Below are 11,518 nucleotides of genomic sequence, written 5' to 3'. Positions count from 1 at the left end.
GAGAGAGAGTATTGTGATGACGTTATGTAATTAAAAATACCAAAAAGGTGTTAGAGGATTACTTGTGGGATTCAACAAAGATTTCAGGTTGGTGACAAGGATACATTAATTAATTGAGATATAAAGATCAAACTTATAATAATTGAACTTTATGTTGATGTTGTGGTGCAAGCAAGCTATTTCATTTTATTTCTGGAAACATTCGGTGATGAAAGGACTCAATTATAAGTGTAAAATGACATTTTCATATGAACAACGTATGTGTACTGATAATTGATCAAAGCACAACTTGTACGCAACGATTTATCTTTAATAGGAACTCTGTTATTGATGTAACCTAACTATGATTAATTATAGTGATTATGTATTTTTTTCTACTTCTACAAATATGTATGCATATGATAATTTGGAAAAGCCGTATGTGACTAACTATTTACATTATTTTTCTTTTTTCTTTCCTTTTCAATAAGAGAACAAAGTTGTTTGGTATGCCATATTTTCTAGATTATGGTTTTCTGGAGCCGATTAAATAGAAGTCATCTTTAGTCATTGGGTTTTAACTTTTAACAAAGCTTTGAAGTTTGAACTCAACAATTTTTACTCCCTAACTTATGTCATTCAACTAAAAGACATTACAATAACTGTTGTCCAAAGACTTTTAAAGAGAGATGTTAAATTTTAGAAATATGAGTATGTTGTCAAAAGAGGATTATGAATGCTAAATTTCAGAAATAAAAAGTTAGGAAAGTGCTGGGAAGTGTGTGTAGTGATTTAACTGATATTGGGGGAAAAGCAAATAAATAAGATAAACGCGGACACACACACAGCGAACACGCACATCACATCACATCACCAACCAAGAGGATGCAGTGTCATGGGTCATATGACTCATGAATTGCGTTTGCTTCTAACGTTTGTTTCGTTTTATTATGTTAAAACTTAGACAAGAAGCAGAGGTTGTGTTTTGTTTTCTTGATCTTATTCAGACGATAAAAGCCAGTACTTATACAAGAAGAAGATGAAACCTAATTAAAAGAGCTTACAAAGGAAAAGATCAAAATGGGGCAAATAAATNTTTTCTTTTTTCTTTCCTTTTCAATAAGAGAACAAAGTTGTTTGGTATGCCATATTTTCTAGATTATGGTTTTCTGGAGCCGATTAAATAGAAGTCATCTTTAGTCATTGGGTTTTAACTTTTAACAAAGCTTTGAAGTTTGAACTCAACAATTTTTACTCCCTAACTTATGTCATTCAACTAAAAGACATTACAATAACTGTTGTCCAAAGACTTTTAAAGAGAGATGTTAAATTTTAGAAATATGAGTATGTTGTCAAAAGAGGATTATGAATGCTAAATTTCAGAAATAAAAAGTTAGGAAAGTGCTGGGAAGTGTGTGTAGTGATTTAACTGATATTGGGGGAAAAGCAAATAAATAAGATAAACGCGGACACACACACAGCGAACACGCACATCACATCACATCACCAACCAAGAGGATGCAGTGTCATGGGTCATATGACTCATGAATTGCGTTTGCTTCTAACGTTTGTTTCGTTTTATTATGTTAAAACTTAGACAAGAAGCAGAGGTTGTGTTTTGTTTTCTTGATCTTATTCAGACGATAAAAGCCAGTACTTATACAAGAAGAAGATGAAACCTAATTAAAAGAGCTTACAAAGGAAAAGATCAAAATGGGGCAAATAAATATTGACTAAACTCTAATCGATGTACGTAAGTAATATAAAGTAGCAATATCTTCAACAGCCTCCCTCAAGTTGGAGCATGTACATCAAGAATGCCCAACTTGCCAAGAAAAAACTGAAGTTCGTTTTGCCCCAATGCCTTAGTAAGAATGTCTGCGAGTTGTTGTTGGGAAGAAACATGAGTGGTGGCAATAATACCCGCTAGAATGGCATCCCGAATATAGTGACAATCAACTTCTATATGTTTGGTCCGCTCGTGTTGAACCGGATTAACGCTGAGAGCAATGGCAGATTTACTATCCGAGAATATGCGCATTGGCTGATTATGAGAAACGCCAAGATCGAACAGAACCCGTTTAAGCCAAATGAGTTCTTGAGTGAGAAACGCCATGGCTCGATATTCCGCTTCCACCGAGGAGCGACTGACAGTGGGTTGTTTCTTTGTTTTCCATGATATAGGTGTATCACCAAGCTGCACCAAATAGCCTGTGAGAGAGCGACGAGTGAGAGAACATGCAGCCCAGTCACTATCACACCAACCATTAAGCTGCAAATTTGAGGTTTTTGAAAGCAAAATGCCTTGACCGGGATTAGACTTTAAGAAACGAACCACCCTTACCGCAGCATCCCAATGATCATGGCGTGGAGACTGCATGAACTGTCCTAGCGTATGAACAGAGTATGACAATTCAGGTCTTGTGACAGCCAAGTAAATCAATCTTCCAACTAAGCGACGATACCTCTCAGGATTAGTAAGCAAAGAGGACTTGGACAAAGAAAGCTTGTGATTCTGTTCCATGGGAAAAAAAGATGGCTTAGTGCCAAGAAGTCCCATCTCTGAAATAATATCAAGAACATACTTCCTTTGTGACAAATAAAAACCTTGATCATTTCTTGCCACTTCAATGCCCAGAAAGTATTTCAGAAAACCAAGGTCTTTCATATGGAAGCATGATTCCAAGTAAGCTTTGAAACGGTCAATGGCAACGGAGCAACTGCCGGAGATAATCAAGTCATCAACATAAATGAGAACATGAACATATGTACCATTTTTGCTATAGCTGAAGAGAGAATAATCCGACAACGACTGTCTAAAACCATATTGTTTTAAAGCTGTGGAGAGCTTTGAAAACCAACACCGCGAAGCTTGTTTTAAGCCATAAAGAGATTTATGAAGCCGACACACCTTAGTTGGATCATCACAATGAAAACCTCGAGGCAATTTCATGTAAACCTCCTCTGTCAAATCACCATGTAAGAAAGCGTTGTGTACATCCATTTGATGTACACACCAATCACGAGCAGCCGCAACACCAAGAAATAAGCGCACCGTACTCATCTTTGCAACCGGTGCAAAAGTCTCATCAAAGTCGACGCCTTCTTGTTGACGATTACCCAATGCGACTAGACGAGCCTTGTATCTCTCAATTCTTCCATCGGAATGATATTTAATTTTGTAGACCCATTTGTTGCCAATTGCTCTCTTCCCAGGTGGTAAATCCACAATGGAAAACGTTTTATTGACCTCGAGAGAATCAATTTCAGCTGACATCGCATCACGCCACACCTTGTCAACCACGGCTCTGTTATATGTTGTGGGTTCCATTCCAGCAGTCACAGCAGCAAGAAAAGCTTTATGAGATGTGGAGAAACGATGGCAATCAACATAATGCTCAATAGGGTAGAGAGATTTTGAGTTTTCACCTGTCAGATCAGATTGAATACCAACAGTATTGGTAACAAAATTCTTTAGAGTTACCGGTTTTTGTTTCTTGCGATGACCTCGTCCAAGAGCTTCTTTGGTCGCTGCAATTGCCGGTTCAACAATTTATTCTTGAAGCTCTGTAGATGTAATATCTGGAGGCACATTCGCAGAAGACGAAGATGAAGGCTGAGGAACAATTATTGGATCACTTACTTGAGGTGGATTTGACGGAGTTACTATTGGGCCTGTTTGAGTAGTAACAAGGTTCGGCCCATTAGTGTCTAGGAGCTCAATAATATTGGTTGTGTTAAATTCTTGGCCCACATACCCCACCTCACGATCATCTTCTTCACGAAGATCACTAGCATAAGGAAAATCTGATTCAGCAAAGATCACATCACGAGAAACAAAGAATTTGTGTTCCTCCAAATCATATAGCCTCCACCCTCGCTGACCATGAGGATACCCAACAAATACGCATCTCTTTGATCTTGAATCAAATTTATCTCCCTTATGATTTTGGTTGTGTGCATAGCACAACGATCCGAAAACGCGAAGATGAGCGTAGTTTGGCACCGTCTTGTAAAGCAGCTCATAAGGAGATTTTCCGTGAAGAAGCACTGACGGAGTTCTGTTGATTAGATAAGCCGCAGTCAGAATACATTCTCCCCAAAACTGAATAGGCAAATGTGATTGAAATCTCAAAGCTCTAGCAATATTCAAAATGTGTTGATGTTTTCGTTTGACTCTTCCATTTTGATGTGGAGTTCCAACACATGAAGTTTCATGATGGATTCCGCGTTGAACAAAATAATCCGCATGCATAAGAACTCTGTACCGTTATCACTTCTCACCACCGNTCTCAATTCTTCCATCGGAATGATATTTAATTTTGTAGACCCATTTGTTTCCAGGTGGTAAATCCACAATGGAAAACGTTTTATTGACCCTCGCTGACCATGAGGATACCCAACAAATACGCATCTCTTTGATCTTGAATCAAATTTATCTCCCTTATGATTTTGGTTGTGTGCATAGCACAACGATCCGAAAACGCGAAGATGAGCGTAGTTTGGCACCGTCTTGTAAAGCAGCTCATAAGGAGATTTTCCGTGAAGAAGCACTGACGGAGTTCTGTTGATTAGATAAGCCGCAGTCAGAATACATTCTCCCCAAAACTGAATAGGCAAATGTGATTGAAATCTCAAAGCTCTAGCAATATTCAAAATGTGTCGATGTTTTCGTTCGACTCTTCCGTTTTGATGTGGAGTTCCAACACATGAAGTTTCATGATGGATTCCGCGTTGAACAAAATAATCCGCATGCATAAGAACTCTGTACCGTTATCACTTCTCACCACCGTGACATGTGTGTGAAACTGACATTCAACTAAAGCAAGAAAACTCCTCAAATGTTTCTGCGTTTCACCTTTGTCAACCATCAAATATATCCACACACCACGTGAGAAATCGTCTACTATTGTCAAGAAGTAGCGAGCACCAGAATGGGACGGGGTTCTATAGGGTCCCCAAACATCACAATGTATAAGATGAAACATTTCTGAGCTTCTATTATCACTGAGAGGAAAAGTTTCACGAGTTTGCTTAGCTCGCATACATGTGTCACATACACTGTCCAAAATCTCTCTATTACTTGACAAAATATGATTAGGTAGCAAGCTAACTACTTTGCTTGATGCGTGTCCCAAACGCCTATGCCAAAGATCCATGGAACCTTTAACGCTGGTGTGTCCCGCAGCTACCGACTCCATACTTCTAAGCAAAAAACTCCCTTCTTCTCTTTTACCAACTCCAGTCACCATCCTCGTAGTGTGGTCCTGTATCACAAGAAAGTGATCAGCAAGTTGGACAACACAGTGATTTTCATCCATCATCTGCCCAACAGAGATCAAATCCGATGTCAACTCCTTAACATAGAAAACTGATTTCAAAATCAGATGTGAACCTAAACGCACTGTCCCTTCACTAACAGCCACTCTCTTATTTCCATCTGCTAGTATGATCAGAACCGGAGACATGGTGCGTAAATCAGTCAACAAATCCAGCTTTCCGGTCATATGGTGGGAAGCACCTGTATCTAGGATCCAAGAAGGAAATTCAGAACATGTACCTGTCAAAGTCTCATGACCGCTGGTTTTAATATTATTCTCACCGCTTCTTCCTGCGTTTAGGAGTGTAACAACTCCACGCCACTGCTCATCAGTTAGACCGCTCATAGCATCCCTATCACGGTCTGTGATGACCCGGTTCGCACGCTCAAGCGATGTNCATCAGTTAGACCGCTCACAGCATCCCTATCACGGTCTGTGATGACCCGGTTCGCACGCTCAAGCGATGTTACTCCAGTTGTTACAACATTCGCATACGTAGGCATGGTTCTAGTTTGTCCTCCACTGAAATTGGGACCAGAGCGGCCTCTCCCTTGACCAGATTGTCCTCGTGGTCTATCACCTCACCACTCCGGATACCCAATAATAACGAAACAATTATCCGGTGAATGACCTCCTCGGTTGCAATGCTTGCACAATTTTCTGTTTTGAAGCTTCTCGGAGCCTGTATCAAAACGCGGACGAGACTGAGTAGCAAAAGCAGTAACTTCAGATCTTTCTTCTTTAAACGTTCTGTTGTTCAACATATCTTCTTCTTGCCTTACGATGTTATAGACTTCTTCTAGCCCCGGAAGAGGAACACGAGACGTCAAGCTAGATCGAATCGAGTGAAACTTACTTTCATCAAGCCCATAGAGAAATTGGTGAACCATGTCATCCTGTCTATCTTTCTCTTGTTCAGCTTCTAGATTACACACACATCTTCCACATTTACATGTGCGAAGTGGACGATAATTATTGATATTATCCCAAATCTTGTTGAGTTTTCCGTAATAAGCTTCTACCGTCATACCTTCCTGTTTGCAGTTAGCAAGATCGGCTTTCATTTTCTGATTTTTTCGGACCATTCGAAACAGAAAAACGCTTACGGATGTGTTCCCACAAGTCTCTCGCCACATCACGGTGGGAGATATTTGTCAAGAGCTCTGAGTCAATCGTCATCTTCATCCAAGAGACAAGCAAAGCATTGATCGTTAGCCAATCTTCCAGATCCGGTGAACCCGCTTGTGGTTGAGGAATGGTTCCATCAAGGAAACCAAACTTCTTTCGTGAACGCAAGGCTGTCTTGAAACCACACGCCCATTCATCATAATTGTTTGTCTTCAAAATCGGATGGGAGATCACAGCTCCAGAATTGTCAGCCGCCGTCAAATCATACGGCGAGATCGTCCTTCTCACCTCAGCCACTACCGGAGGCGCTTGAGCTACAGTCACAATCGGAGTTGCTTTAGTTTCAGCCATTACTTGATAGTGAAATTAGCAAAGACAGATTTAGAAAAGAAAACCAGGATTACGCTCTGATACCATGTTAAAACTTAGACAAAAAGCAGAGATTGTGTTTTGTTGTCTTGATCTTATTCAGGCGATAAAAGCCAGTACTTATACAAGAAGAAGATGAAGCCTAATTAAAAGAGCTTACAAAGGAAAAGACCAAAATGGGGCAAAGAAATATTGACTAAACCCATTGACTAAACTCTAATCGATGTACGTAAGTAATATAAAGTAGCAATATCTTCAACATATTATTATTACTTTTTTTTTTTTGAGAAAATTAAATGGAATGACAAAACTATAATTGAAAAATCCAATCATCAGTGAGTACCGTTTAAATAAAAATCGTTAGCAAACTTCTGCATATCTTAATCTGATCGAAACATACATAGTTTCCTAAACGGTTGTGCGTGACCGTAAGTACAGTTCCCGATTTCGCCTAGAGATTTCTCTCAAACGGTTAATCGTGGCTGTATGACTCAAATCTTCTTCTTCTTCCTTGCACAAGTGACCCTTGAGAGACAAGAATCCTGAAGGCTCACTGAAGAAGCTTTTAATGATAGCTTTGCGTTCGACATGCTGGCCAATACCACCAGTGGCCAATCCTTTAAAAGTTATGTAGAGGATTGAATTTTTGGCCTGGAGCGGCGCCTCCTCAGTAGTTTCTATAGCCACTTGAACAATCTCCAAGTTGGAGAAAACATCCTGCAACAACAACCAACAGTCACCCTCGGTGGTATGTGCATTGATATGCAAAAACAAAGAAAACGATAGACTTATGCAAAAACAAAGAAAACGATAGACTTACATCTGAAATCGTCCTATCATATTTAAGAATTGCAAGCTCCAAGTACAAATAAATCCAGTGTGGGTACGGCAACTCTGATCCCTGCACCTAATATCACACACTTGATCATGAGCTTAAAAAAATCACACACGTGATAATGAAAAAAAAAGAAAAAAAAACTGTGGAGACTAAACCATATTTACCACGTAAAACCGTTGGCTATCAATGAAATTATGTGAGGGCCAATTAGGCGATCGAGCATTGTCATAAAGAGGGGAGAAGCGCTCACTGGTGGTATCTCCTATGCAACATAATTATTCAAAGTCAGATTTATACTCTTATTTGTATATAAAAAAATGAACAATTATGAGATTTACTCAAAGTAATTACCTCTAATTCTAGAGATAGAACAAATCACATCCAAAAAGCCACAGTTCGCTTCATCAACTTGAACCTGAAAGGTTTGCACCAGACTATTGGCAACTGGATCAACTGCAGCCAAAGTCATGAGGAAAGAAGAAGCACCACTGAACCGGAAGTTGAATTTGATTAGATGATGGAGCTCGAAGTTGGTAACCTAAAAAAACGAAAAAAAAAAAAGGTGAAATTAGTGTTGACTGTGGTATGATAACGTGAAAGACGTAGGAAACTAGTTTATACCTCCTTCACCGTTGACCAAGACACGATAAGGATACAAGCCTAGACAGCTGAAGCGCATCAATCCATCCATAGTACCTGGTGGTGCAGTGATATCCTCGATGTCGAAACCCTATCAACAAAAAAGAAGAAAAACTTTAGGCCGATTCAATTAAACGGAGGAGATGACAAAGTTTGATCCATGGAATTCAATTTAATCATTTAAACGGATTCAACTAAGGAGATGAAAATAGAGAATTTCATTCATGGGATTCAATATACATATAGATCCAAGTCATCTCCACCAAATCCACAATCATCGATCGATCAAACTCTACGAAAATCATATATTAAAAGAAGAATCACATACCTCGGATTCATTGACTTGGCGCCAGTAATTACCCAGCCGACGGACATATTCCTCGTCTTGTTCAAGATTTACCAGCCACATATTATCGGTGGTGTGTGGGATGTTTGTCCAGCAAGCATGTCCTATTTTATATACACTGTTATTTAGGGCTTAATTAGAATAAACGGGCTTAAACTGGCCTGTGTATTTAACCGCTACACTTTTTTATTTATAATAATATTATAATTCTCAAGATAATTCTAATTAAATATACTTTTACATCGGGTTTTTTTGGATTTAGATGTATTGAATCGGATATGGATTTTTAGTATCAAAATTTCCTTTTTTATTTTTCTTCCGGGGGTTGAAAGGATTGCCGAGTGGAAGAATATCTTTTATCTCAGATCGATTTGGGATTCGATTGGCTGTACCTATAATCATGATAGTAAGATGTCGGATGTTTCATAATTCTAAAGAAGTAACATGAAATCGATGGAGAAGACTCGTAAACTCGTTGCTCCAATCAAACAAGTTGCTTCGTCCACAAGAAAAGAAATCAATCGAAAAAAGAAAAAGAGAGGTTGCGAAGATTCATACATAAAAGAGAGGTTGCAAATATCTTTTATCGTCGAATTGAAATCATGGTGAGGCTTCCCGTGAAATCGCGATCTCTGATCACGTCCAAGGGTTTTGGAGAAAGACACAAGGCTCTTCAGCAAAGCAAAGAGTGCAAACTTCTTCTTATCAGTTATTATGTTGAATTGGATTATACAGCAAAGAAAGCCAATTTCTCTTTAAAAACAGTTGCCTTGGAGACGACGTCGGCTTCTGTGGTAGATGAAAAGGCTTTTAAATTCGAAATATGTAGTTCGATTCATTCTGCAATATGTTTTCCAGTCTGCAATTCATTCTCTCTGGCGGGAACGCAATCGTCGACGACGACATGGTGAGCTTGCAACCCCTTCGGCTAAGGATTTTAATCTCTCTAGCCCCTTTTGGTTCAAATCTAATTTGAAAAACCCCCAATTATTCTTACTACCCTTTTTCTTTCCACTATTATTAAAATCCCACTATACCCTTCTTATATTATATTATAAATTTAAATTAAAAAAAACAAATAACAAACATTCTCTCTCCTCTCTCATTATTTGTTAAACCGGAAAAAAATGCGAGTTTTATAGAAAAATTTAGGAATTGCAGATATTGGACAACTGGGACCATTTGATACAATTATGTAGAAAACTACTGTTACAAAATTTTGGTGCAACTGAGACAAATGAGTATAATTATATTTATGGACTGCTACAAAAAAATGTAAAATTAGAGACCGTTTTCTTTCTCTTTCTTTTGTAGTTGACAATGAAAATACTACAGTCATATGCTTTCTTTATGATGGATACTATTCAAGTATCAGAAAAAGTATACGATATATTTCAAGAGAAGATAAGGAAGTGTATTCTTTTCTTATGAAGACATCACTACTGATGTATCATATGCTAAGTTGGTTGAGAAGATATGCAGTAGGATAATGGTAGATGAGGCTATGAAAATTTTGAGAGTTAGTTACTTTCCCTTTTTCATTCCCGAACAATAAGGGAATACCAAATTATATTTTTGATTGCTTTCAGTAGGATAGTGTTTATGTTTAGAAATTATAGTGTTTGTGTTTAATAGAACTAAGTTTTAATAGGTACAACTCTAGTTAATTTCATTGTGGTATTTGTACAAATTTGAGTTGTTTTGTCTTGGTACAACTAAATACAATTGGTACAACTATATTATATTGCCTTGCTTAATTTGCAGAATTTTATTAAATTAGAAAACTTAGAACCAAACTATAAAAACTTAGTCATTTAAGATTACATTGTATATAACAACCACAAAATTTTAACATATAGATCTACTTCACATGTAAAAAACATATCTAAATCATAAAAATTCAAATTCTTACATAAACAACCTTAGTCTTTTAAAGTTACTTTGTATATAACAACCACAAATTATAAAAATCAAGAAATAATGGTGGTTTCAAACATTTAAATACAAGATAACATAGTAAATGTATTCTGATTACATAATATCATAAATACAACTAAAATTTGTTGATTTAGAGTAAAGAACAACTAATTTTTATGGTTTTTAGAAAAAAAGAACAACTATGTTCATTTTTGTGCAACTGTGTACAACTGAACAACTATATGACTTTTTGCTGGGAAAAAAAAATTAATTTTCACATGTCAGTTCTTTGACGGCGCCAGATGTCACAATGTGGTCTTTTGACGACACAAAAGGTTAAACACAAAATACATAGTTGTACTTAGATTTACTCAGTTGTACCAAAATAATTTTCAAATGAGATAACTATTTCTTCTAAGACATAGTTGCACTTACATTTACTCAGTTGTACCAAAATACTTCATCCACTAAATTTACGCACTGCTTGAACTTTCGTCTATTGGGCATCCCATTAGCAGCCACATGAGTTTGAGATTGTCACAATCACACCACCAGCTGCCTCACTTTCTCCTGTTTTTTCTTCCATCTCAACCACAAATGCTCCTTCTTCTCCTTCTTTTCTATTCTCTTTCTTGTTCCTTCATTCATCTCAACCACAAATTCTCCTTCTTTGGAATAGAGGGTGAGCTTTCACTTCATCTTGCATTAGATCCTCCTCCTCTGGTTTTAACCATTGGGATTGGTACCTTCAACAACAAATTCAATATCAAACATCAAAAGCAATCTCATTATCTAAAGCAAAGAGATAAACTCACACAATCCAGACACAAACACAAACTCACACAATCCAAACATAAACACAAACTTAAACTCACACAATCTCACATAATCTTATTATCTATCTACATAATTATAAGAAATAAAATATGTTTTTCACGAAATCATTTCACTATCCCAAACTTAGAACTCACAAAATTCAAA

This window comes from Camelina sativa, chromosome 18 (genome assembly GCF_000633955.1).
Source record: "Camelina sativa cultivar DH55 chromosome 18, Cs, whole genome shotgun sequence".
NCBI lineage: Eukaryota > Viridiplantae > Streptophyta > Magnoliopsida > Brassicales > Brassicaceae > Camelina > Camelina sativa.
Note: the sequence above shows the minus strand (reverse complement) of the source record.